This window comes from Lontra canadensis, unplaced genomic scaffold (genome assembly GCF_010015895.1).
Source record: "Lontra canadensis isolate GAN:19392208 unplaced genomic scaffold, GSC_riverotter_1.0 scaffold94, whole genome shotgun sequence".
NCBI lineage: Eukaryota > Metazoa > Chordata > Mammalia > Carnivora > Mustelidae > Lontra > Lontra canadensis.
In genome coordinates this window covers 7,069,138-7,081,044 of record NW_022631088.1, presented here as the reverse complement: position 1 = coordinate 7,081,044, position 11,907 = coordinate 7,069,138, and positions in this window count along the sequence as shown.

The window sequence follows — 11,907 nt, the reverse complement described above, 5'->3', positions numbered from 1 at the left end:
AACCTCCCCGCCCCGGGGGGCCGAGCTCAGCCATGCGAATGACCAGGAGGACTGGCGGGTCCTTTCTATGGCCTATGTTGACTGGAGTCATCGCCTCAGGGTAGACACGGGATGCGGTCTGAAGAGGGGAGCCGCTGAGTGGGTGAGGAGCCCTGCGTGGTCCTGGCTGAGTCGTGCCGAAGCCACGTTCCCGGCGCACAGCTCGCGCCCCGGACTCGGGGGGCCCCAGGAGCAGGCTTCCTCGCTGCCACTCTGAGCGGGAAGCTGGCCACCTGGTTGGGCTGAAGAGAGACGTGTAAGTCTGGGGCAGTGCCTCTCCCGGTACCGTCTGGGGGGAGGAAGCCCCACTGTGACCGCGTCGTGACTGTTCCTCGCGACAGGTGGGACCCCGTCCCCGGACCGCACTCCTGGGGTCCTTCGGACTGCGTGCCACTCGACGTTCAGAGCCATCGCTGGGATGGACGTGGATGGTCTGAGGCCGTCCCACACCCACCCCGCCTTCCACCGTGGATGGCGGCCAGCTTCTGGCTCTCCCCCGGGTACTGGCGGGTATCAGTTGCGTCAGCCTTCCCCTAGCTGAACGCACGCTCAGCTCTTTGCACACGCCCTCCTTGAATGTGAACAACTCGGGGACACGAGGACTGCGCAAACCGGGGTCCCGCACTTGTGCTATCTTCTCCCCTTGAAGCAAACTTACAGCCTTTCAGCCCATCCCCTTCCACGTAAGACGGCCAAAGTCAGCGCCTGCAACTGTGTGAAGAAGACCGACGTATCCGCCAAGATCCCTGTGCACCGAGTCCACGCCCGGTAAGCAGCTCCGCGTCCCTGCGAGCCTCCGCTGCTGCTGTCTGTGCCCCTCCGGCCCCTAGTGCATGTGCGACAACGTGTTAAACTGACGGCGAGTGCAGAGCGGGGAGTACGAGCCCAGGTACGTGTGGGGACGGACACTGCGCGGGCAGAGGGACAGGGCAGAAGGCTGTAGGGAAGACACGCACCGGGGACATGCTGCACGGGGAGGGCCTTTGTGCGGAGCTTGGGTGGGACCCGGTTGGAGTATGGGTCGGGGAGAGTAAGGGAGGGATGAGAACGAGGGTGGGGGGCTGCAGACCCTGGCACGGTTGCAGGTGAGGCACGGTCTCTTGGGACCTGCCACCTCCAGCTCACGGCACTCATTCAGGACCTACTGTGTGGTCGTGGGGGCCCGTGGGGCTCTGTGTGTTCAGGCGTGAGTAAGACCCGGTCAGACGGTTGGGAGGACATCCGTCATTAGCTCCTTGCCGAGCACAGGGGGTCTGTGGGAGCCTAGGAGGGGTGCAGTCAGCACCCTGGGGTGTCCCCGGGTCCCAGAGCTTGAGCCGGTCCCATCCACAGTAAGTCGCAGAGCTCTCCAGCAGGTGTAAGAAAATCACGTCACAAACTTCAGCACCGGGCCCGAGAGCATAGACGCCTCTTCGAGGCTGCTCCTGTCAGGCTGGGGGCTCGACAGAGGAACGACGTTGGTTCTCACATGGTCCAGTGCGGTTTGGGGGGCTTCACATGGAGGCCGATGGGACAAGGCGGGCGGAGCGGAGTGGGGGCAGGGTGGGAACCACAAGGTATGTGCCTGTGGCTGGAAAGGGGCCAGGCACGCCCAGAGGCCAGCAGTCTCCCACGGGAGGCCCTGACTGGGGGGCTGGGTGCACCGACGAGGTCAGCAGTGGGAGCACGGACGCTCTTCCGGCCGGTCAGGGCCTTGAGCAGACCTGTGTCATTTTTAATAAAGCAGCCCCTGCAGCTTCCCGCCATTAGGCATGAAAGCCTGCTTGCTGGACTCAGGCCCCTGGTTGCCATCAATTTCCTGGTTACACTTATCATGATGATTTGGGGTGGATTTGATGACTTGCTATGTTTCTACCTTCTCTGGTGGAATTCTTCCAAAGTCACAGACCCAAATCAATAGCAGTGATGGAAAACCTTGGCAGAGTGAGCCTCCTTCTAGAAGATTCTGCGATGGGTTTGGATAAGGTCTGTGCCCAGTCAGGCTGCAGACAGGGACAAGGTGGTGCAGGTGCAGTCAGGCTCTGGGGCCGTGGGGGTCTTCCCTCCACGGTTCTCCAGGGCCTCTCGTCTGAGTGTGTCAGAGCCGTAGGAAAAGGAGGTCGGGGAGGAAGAGTCGGAAAACCATAGGAAAAGCTCCCACAAAGGTCAGGAGACACGAAACACACATTTTAATTACAGGCCTAGAGACAGCTCTGGGAATTTAATACAGAGTCACAATGACATGGCAGGAAAATGTCATTTTTTTGGTTGTTGTTCCTTTTCTCCCTCCTGTGGTAAGGTCATACTTATAAAGAATTTTTTTTTAACAATACATACTATTTTTTCTATCAGTTTCATGATTCATCAGTCTTAAGTAACACCCAGTGCTCATTCCACCACATGCCTCCTTAATGCCCATCCCCCCGTGACCCCATCCTCCCACGACCCCTGGAAAAAACTGGCAACTTTTATTTTCTGCTCTGAACTTTCCAGTCCTTGTCTGTACCCAGACGTATTTCTCCTGCAGCAAGGGTGATACACAGGACCCTTTCTGTGGTTTTAAATACAATGTATAATAAACCTGTTTCTCTTTCAGATAGCTTATTAACCTTCTTTTAGTGGCTGAAGGTCACGGCCTGTAAGCAGGTGACCCCAAACTCCTTCCCTTAACCCTGGAAACTTTTTCCTGTGGTAGATGAAGCTGCCGTGGGCATCACTAGGGACAGCTTTTGGAAAATGTCTCTCTTGGCTTCCTCCTCTGACTTTTTAGAAATCGGTCTTAGAATGCTCAGCTGAGCCCAGACTCTGGCCGCTGGGAGTGACGTCTCCAGCCTTTGGCCCTGCGCATCTGGGAAGGAGGGCCTCCTCTCTGAGGGGACGGGCTTCTCGGCCAAAAACCCTGGCCAGTCAGGGTCGGCTGCCCATTCCTGGACGTTCCCAGTGTGCCGTCTTGGCACCTGTGTCCAGGGGCTGCCGGTCTCATCCTCCAGGGAGACCAGACCAGAGTTTGCAGGCAGTGGCGACAGTCTCCGAAGGGGTCGTTTTCTTCAGCTTTGTGGGGCTGCGGAGAGATGGCCCAGAGCCTCATGCAGTCTGACCTTCAAGGCAAATCTGGGGAAGGGGAGGACAACCCATGATGGAAATAAGCCAAGACACTGGGGGTTGTAAAATGAGAAAGGTGAGAATAAATCCAAGAACGTACCTCTGCCCGCCCCACCCTCCCCACAGCGGGACAGACTGCGGGCACGGCGGCTGGCCCGTGGGGACGTCGTGGGTTTGCCTTCTTAGCTTACGAGGGTCCACATACAGGTTTGTGCAGGCCGAGAGCCCATTCGTGGATAATACATCCCCACCCCCCAGTCTGGGGTGGCTTGGGACACCAGCTGCCCATGACCGTTCTCCCTGGGGAACCTGGGATACCCCATCTTCCCGGGTCTCTGTAAGGTGCCCCTGTAGGCACAGGGCGGCCAGGCCGCACACGTGTAGCCCAGACGCCTTCCGTGGGCTCCCTGGCCGGTCCTCCTGCAGAGAGGGCTGCTGAGCCCCCGGGGCGGGCAGTGCGCTGTGCAAACTCGCTTCTACACGGGGCTGCTTGTGCCTTTTCTGCCCACTCCAGACACCAGGGTCTGGGCTGCAAATGTGTTTGTGTCCACACGGCACAGCTGAGTCTCTAACTCAGCTCTAGAGTCTCTAACTCTAACTCTAACTCACCTGAGAAGGTGAGATGCACAATTTGGGGAACTGTGAACGCGGGCGTCCGTCCAGTATAGTGCAGACGGGTCCCGGGGACCACAGCTGCGTGGGTCTCCTTAGCCGCCAGTCAATAGTTGCTCCTCCCAGGCACGGCTTTTCTCAGCCAGAGCACCTACTGCTCCTGCCCGCATCATCTTCGTGGGAGTCCCGGAAGCGGATTCTCCCCCAAGGCTGGGGGCTTCCTGCCGGAACTGCACAGTAGTGTCTGGTTGTGGGCGGTCCAGGCCACCTGCAAGGCCGGCTTCCCCTTCCCTCCTCCGGGTGCCCTCCCGCGGCTGCTGCAGCTGCACTTAGGAATTCTCTGCTTGCCGTGAAGCTCGCACAGCAGCATGGGGCCGCCCCTCTCCTGCACGGCGCGGGGTTCCCCCCATTTTCAGAAGCGTGGAGCAGGGACACCTTGGGGCCACGGACAAGGAGCCCGGCCACCAGGGTTAAAAGTGGTTCTGGTACATATAAATGCGTGTGTTGGCCAGGGTGGGGGGGGGGCGAGGGGTTCAGTTGTTGGGCATCTGCCTTTGGCTCAGGCCATGACCCTGGGGTCCTAGGATGGAGTCCCACGTCGGGCTCCCTGCTCAGCGGGGAACCTGCTTCTCTCGCTCTCTGCTGCTCCCCCCGCTCATGCTCTCACTCTCTGACAAATAATTAAATAATAAAATCTTAAAAAAATAAAATAAATGCCTGTGCCGGACCGCTGCAGGGACTTAAACCCAGCTTTCCTGAAGGGTTTTGCACGTGGGTTTGGCAGTGCTGTGGGCGCCGCTGATCTGCACATTCCGTGGAAATGAAGACACACGGTGTGGTGGAATTCTCACACACTCTGTGTTAGTGTCGCCCGAGTTAGTGAGTTTGGCTGTGAAGCCCGGGACCAAGGTGGGGACCCCAAGGGGTAGGACCCGTCACTGGCTCTCCTTGGAGGTCAGGGCGGGGCAGCTGGGGGCTGTGTACGGGAACGTGGGGTGGGAAGCCTGGCTGTGGAGGTCACGCAGCTGCACTGGAGTATAAATACGGGATTTCAGAGGGAAAGGACGGAAAGAGCCTCTCTCCAGATCCTTCATTTGCCCAAGGAGAGATGGAATCAGGGAGGCGAAACTCTTTGTCCAAAGTCAGCAGAAAAGCTGGGTCAGAGGCCCAACAGATGTTATTTAGATATGATGTTTAGGTTGAAGCTGGCTTTTAAAAACACCTCCCGAGATAGGCCCTCCTGCGGCTGCCTTGGGAGCATCCCTGGTGCTGTCTGTCTTGGATCTGGGAGGGGCCCTGAGAGTCGGACACAGAAGCCGGGGCACTGGGTGCGTGCTGGTGCAGAAAGAGGGACTGGCCCGAGGCTACTGTTGTCGGGCAGTGGGGGAGGCTGGGGCAGCGGGGGGTACCGGGTGCGTGCTGGTGCAGAAAGGGGGACTGGCCTGAGGCTACTGTTGTCGGGCAGTGGGAGAGCCTGGGGCAGTGGGGAGCCTGACCTGCTGGGGCGACCATGTAGACTTTCTCCCCTGCTCCCAGGCAGCAGGAATGTTTTCCTCCAGTGGGAACAACGGACCGGGAAGGCTTGCAGCCCCTGGGAGGGCAGAGGATCCTGGAGTCTAGATGCCCTGGAGCCCGGCCAGCTGAGCCAGTCCAGTAGGCACCGTGCGCTCCGTGGGGACCCGTCCTTCCCCTTCTCCCAGGCAGCAGCCGGTCAGGCGACTGGGAGTCTCAGCTAGTGGGACGGGCACCTAGTTCGGAGCCAGTGAACATTCCGGGAGAGCCAACCCCTGCAAAAGACAGGAGGTTCAAAGCAAGGAAGACACAGCCCTAAGATGACCCACCCGGCCAGGCTGTCGCTTCGGATCTGCTACAGATTCTGTCCTCCCCCTCTGTGGGGAGGGCCATAATGTGGGGACAGGCTGGCTGGGGGCTCAGAGGCAGAGCAGCCCGGCATCTGGGGGGTATCTGGATAACCCCCAGGCCCGGGGGGCGGGGCAGGGTGGCTCCTGCAGCCTAATGAGCCTCAGAAGCCACGTGACTCAGAATCGTCTCCACGGATAAGCAACCAGAGGGGAGACCCCTCTCAGGTGGGCCCCGGGCAGCCTCGGATCCTGCCCGCACACCTGTGTCCATTGCCGAGAGGGGGCTCCCCTGTGTGGGTCCACAGATTCCCGTCCCCCCCCACCCAAGAGTGGGTGCACTTCTGACACGAGAAAGAAAAGCAGAAAGAAAACTTTGTAAATAAGAGCAAAATACTAAAATAAACCCCCAAAACGAGTGGAACAGCAGGATGAAAAGCATAGAGGCGAGCAGGAGTGACCGTAAGGCTGAACCGAGGGGTTCCCTCGGACCACGGGGAAGGGGGGAGGAGAGCGCAGAGGGAGTCATTCAGGGACACAAGGGATCCATGCAGAGGTGAGGGCACCATCGGGGAGCGGTGTGAGGAGTGGAGAATGCATAGAACGGAGCAGGGGTCAGGATCTGGAAGCCACGACAGGACAGCTTGGTGCTTTCTACACGGGGACAGACATTCCTGCTCCAACTGAAAGGCAGATTAACAAGTGAGCCCCCCAGGAGCCGTTGGCCAGGTGGCAGCGAAACGTCGAAGCTGTAAGGACACAGAAAACTGTAAGAACCCCCGAAAATGAAGACAGAGTATTTGTGTATGAACGACGGTCGGATTTGCCCCAGCAGCACCGGGTGAGAAAGACTGTAACGTGTTGGGAGCGGAGGGGAGATTTTGGTGCCAGAACTTTCTATCCAATACAGCATCACCCGGCAGGGAGAATGAAACGCAGGCATTTGTGTAAGAACGCAGACCAAAGAGCCTCCCATCGGCTCCAGAAAGAATAGTTACAGGGTATATTCCAGCAGGAATCAGGAAGATCCTCGCAGGAGAGGAAAAAAAAAGAATCAAGCATGAACATTTATTTGCACATTAATTGCGTAATTAAGGATAATTTTGGCAAGACAGCTTTTAAAAGATAGTTTTAGTTAAATTGGAAATCTCAAATACGTTATAACAGGAAAGGAAACAGCTGTACATTTGATGCTAAAAGCCTCGGTAATGAAACTTTGAAGCAAAATGTTTCTGAAACACATGCACGAAAGTGCCGGTCGGCCTTCCTCTGGCTGCCCACCCTGTACCCGTCGGTCCCGCGGGCGCGGACTGCCTGTGAGCACCTGAAGTAGTGGACGGAGAGGGGGATGGGGTCACGTGGAGGAGCGTGGGGGGCCCGTGGGGAAACGCGCTGGAGATTGGGGGGCGGGGGCCTGGCGGGCGTGAGTCCGCCTTGTCTCTGGAAAAGAGCCCTGGTGACAACAGCCAGTTACATGTTTTGCTCAATGGGTTTAAGCAGAGAGGTTGTCTCCATCCCAACTCCAAAATATCTTATTTATTTTTCAGGAAAGATATTCATAATTTGGGTTCTGTTCGCAGGTAAACTAAAAGGAGATGCTGACGCAGTGTTAGGTGTTCCAGCAAGATTTTGTCTTGGGGAATGAACGCCATGAGCGGTAACCGCCAGCCAGACATTTCAGGTATCAGACCAGCTAACCAAGACTCTTAAGGTATTTTGTGAAGTGTAACCAGTTATGTAAACTTAAGTATTGTTACTGTGCAAGCACCATTTGAAAATAAAGTGCTTGTATTCCTACTATACGTACATGTATGTGTACATACACGCACAGGTGTATGCATGTGTGTCCCTGTGTTAGTAGCCTGTACTGGTGGCGATACATGGACACATGCATGTAAGTGCGTGCACACGTGTGCTTGCCAGGGGCGTGGGGAGGAAGCACAATGGGGGGGGCTTGGTGAATTTTCTGCGTGATACTGTCATGCTGGCCCATTCTCCTACGGACCCGTGGACCCCCCGAAGGAGCGGCCGGTGGCAAAGCTGGGAGAGCTGAGCACTACGTAGTGGTGGGCTGGCAGCCAGAGCATCAGTAAATATCCAGGAGTCCATGATCCCGTCAGGGTATGACTGAGTAGAGAAATTGGTGCAGGAGAATAGACAAGTTTCTTCGTCATGTGGGAGAATTCAAAGTGTGGGCTGCACGGGGTGACCTCTTCCAAGGAATAGGGTTCTGAAACGGGGGAAATAGAGTGACTTTGTGGTGGACAAATCTGATAAATGTCACCGTGGCAGGTGCCCCGAGAGGCACCGGTGGCGAAGTGTGCCATGTCCCCGTGGTCTGATGCGATGGGAAGGGCAGGTCACCTCTGTGGTGTCCCCCCCCAAAACCCCGAGCCCCAGTCCAGCCAGGAGGAAAATACCAGCTACCCGCCCTGAGGGACAGTTTACACCATCCCTGACCCTCACTCCGCAAACTGTAAAGGTCACCCCAAACAAGGGAGGTCTGAGAAGCTGTCCCATCCCAGAGGAGCCCAAGGGGACACGGCGAGGAAATGTGACCCGGTGTCTGGATGGGGTCCTGGGACAGATCAAGACCGGGGCACAAACCACGGAACCCTGGATGACGTCGGCCATCCTTGGTAAGGACGCACCAATAGGAGCTCATTACGTGGGACCCGTGAGCCGAATCCGTGTAAAGACGTGAACAGTAGCTGAGATCAGGTCTGGGGTATGGGGACCCGGTGCATACCATCCCTGCAAATCTCTGTGACTCGAAAACTGTTCTTTAAAGGGAACTTAGTAGAAAATACAGGGCTAAAAAAAAGCCTGTTTCACTTGTGGCTTTCTTTTATCCTCACTCTTTCAGATAGTAAAAATGCAAGTAAGTTACTACATAAATACACAAGGAAACAAGCAAAAGCCCGGAATGAGCTGCCCGCGGTGTCTCCCCCTCCCTGTGTCCCGGGCGTTTGGGGCCTGGGCTCCCATGGAGGACGCGCTGGCTGGTGCCTGTGCGGCCCGCAGTGACCCTCCCGTAGGCGTCTCGGCGTCGGGAACGAACCATGGGAAGAGGCATTTGCTGACGAGGGCCTGGGGACTGGCCGTCCCGGCACCTGGATTCACTGGAGACTTCTGCACCCCGTGCTTCACGGAACAGGGACGCTAATGCGACCTTCGGATTGTGCTGTACGCGGTTCATAGGAAATTTTCCCATCCGATGCTCCCAGTCACGGCGGATGTGGGCAGAGGCTGTGGGCTACCCTGCTCGTCCCCTAACCCACCCCCTGCACCAGCTGTGGTTGCCACGCACGGACAGACGGCGCACGGGCTGAGGTCCCCTGGGGCAACGCGGCCCCTCTCAGCAGCTGCCCCCGACCCACTGTACTGCCCTGGCCCCCAGCTGCAAACCCCGCTCATGGACTCTGCCTGCAGCCCGCAGCTTGGTCGGACTGGCAGGCTCCCCTCTTTGTGACATCGGACCACGGTTAGCACTTGGCTCTTAGCCTTGCTTGCTCCCCCAGTTTTAGCATCCTGAGTTGGGGTCCCCATTCCTCCTCCGCTGGCCTCATGGATCTCCCCCTGGGAGGGCTGGGCATTTCTCGGACCACTCAGTGTGAATGACCAATTGTTGTTTTCTGTTTTTTTCCCCCCAATTTCCATTGTTTAAATTAATACTTTTACACAATAAAATCAAAATAAATTACTGGGGAGAAAATAAAGAAGGGAGGCAGGGGAGGAAGGGAGGGAGAGAGAAGGGGGGTAGGGATGGAGGGAGGGAAAGGGAAGGAGGGAAAAAGGGAGGAAGGAAGGGAGGGAGGGAGGGAGGAGGGTGAGTCCTTTGAGCAGCCAGAAGAAAAGATCAAATCATTTATGAAAAGAAGAAGTATAACCTCCTCAGACTTCCTCAGAAAACGCCAGTTCTGCAAGGCAGCAAAGTGAGATACTCCACGAGAGAAAACGTCTGAGGAGTCCATAGGCAACGCTCAGAGCTGTCACTCAGTGGCAAGGGGAGAGAGACGGTTTACTACCGGAGAACACAGGGTCTATGGTTTCCACGAAGCTTTCTTAAGAGACTTCTGGAGGGTGAACTTTCACCGCACAAGAGATGCACGGAGTCACTACTAACCAGCACAGCCAGGGGTGGAAGGAGTCGGTTTATGGGATAGCAGGGTGATGGCCAGCGCAGTGGGAGGACGGCACTGCGAGGTCAGAGCAAGCAGGGCGTACGTCCTGGTGACACGTGTATTCCGTTTCCAGTAAAACCTGTGAATGGAAGACAGGATTGCAGCCAACGACATGACTTAAATCTGATAATCAAGTCATGAAGATGCGCACGTCTCCCCCACTTTGCAAAAGCTGGCGTGATCCGTTTCAGGTTGATGAAAGACGTACCTTCCTGCCTGTTTGTGCTAACTGGGGAAACCCTCTTGTTTTTTTGAGAAAGGCTAAAAGCAAAACGAACCAAAGACAACGAAAATAGTGTTCCATGCTGGTTTTGCCAAAAGCCTACAGAGGCACTGCCCCACCCCCAGCCATGAGGGCCCCCACCTGTGAGTACCTCCCAGCCACCAATGCCTCCCTCCAGCCGTGAATGCACCCTCAGCCAAGGAGCGGCCCCCACCGGCTGCAAGTGCCCCAGCAGCCGCCAGCACCCCCTCTAGATGCGAGCACCCCAAGCCCCAAGCACCCCCACCAGCCACCAGTGCCCTTAGCCACGAATGTCCCCCAAGTCCCAAGGGTCCCCACCAAGCCCTGAGCATGCTCCAAGTTTGAATGGCCCCCAAGGCCTCCCCAGCTATGAGCAACCCCAGCCACAAGTGCCCCGAAGGCTTGCACATACCCCCCTCCCCACACCCCTTCCCGAGAGCCGCATGCAGCACAGCAAGTCCAGCGCCAGAGTCTGGAGCACGTGAGCATTCGAGCTTCATCTAAGCTCGGTCCCTGCGCCCTTTAGGAAGATGTGTCCTGAGGTATCAGAAAAGCCTAACAGAAGGTCTTTTTTGGGGCTGGGAATGCTTAAAACTTTTCTCATATAAATGAATGGGGATTGCATTTTTGCTAATTGTCAATTTTTGCTAATTGCCAAATTGTCCAAAAAAATGGAAAACATGCAAAAAAACTTTTTCTGATCTGTTGGGAGTGTGTATTGTTATAACCTCACTGGAGAGTAAATTTTTAATATCAATAAATTTGAGTTACATATACATTTTGACTCATCAGTTCTACTTTTCAGGATTGATCCTACAGATGTTTACTCTTAACTGTGTGTAATAACATGTACGAGGTATAGTGATTGCATTATTTTTATAATAGCAAAACTTCGTCGATTACCTACATATCCATTCATGGGGACTCATTAAACATATGGTAATTTGTGGAGTGGAATATTATGCAACCACAAAAAAGAACAGGCCAACCACATCCAAATCTACATATATCTCAAAATAAATTTTAGCTGAAATAAAAAATAAGCAGTCTTACAAACACTGATAAGAGTGATCTCCAAAATATCTTGTTGATGGTGAAAAAAATGCGTAGGGTAATGTGGGTAGAATGTTGCTGTTTTGCAGAAGAAATCCTGATACACTTGCTTTTATAGTCTGTCTCTGGAGGAACTGGGAAGGCAGGTGTCTCTAGATCGGGTAACTGGTTGACCTCTTTCAGCTACTGTTACATTTTCTACATTGTATATGCTACCAACTCAAAACAATACAATGAGCAATTGATTGAACCATGAACAGAGTGGCACTCCTGAGACCTGGGCTGGTCTGGCCTCCTGAGCGTCCCCAGGCTGTCCTGCCCTCACTGACCGCCTGAGCTAGAAGGGCTTTCTGGGCCCTCGTCCTTCCCATGGACAGTGAGACTCGGGAGCCAAGCCCCACTCGCCTCCGTGGCAGAAAGACGCTCCCCCAGGCTCCAGAGCCAGACGGCCCGGGGCAGCTCTGGCCCCGGTCCTTACCAGTTGTGTGATCGCAGAGAAGTGACTAATCCTCTGGGCTCTCCGATTTCCCGTTCATACAACGGGAACAGCAGCAGCGGCCCCGTAGGATTTCTGTAAAGCTTAAGCAAGCTGAGCCTCAGAACACACGCCTGGCGTGGCATGAGTTCTTTACACTTGGTGACGTCTCCGCTTTCGGGCGCGGCTCCCAGGGCCCGGCCATCGTGGCGCTCAGTGTCCCCACAGAACAAGCAGAGGCATCCTTCCCCGTGATCCGATGCCAACAAGGCTGTCTGCCTTCTGCTTAGCTGGTAGATGGTTCTGGGTGATTCAGGGGCTCCCACAGCCCAACATCCCGATACAATAAGGGAGAGGGAT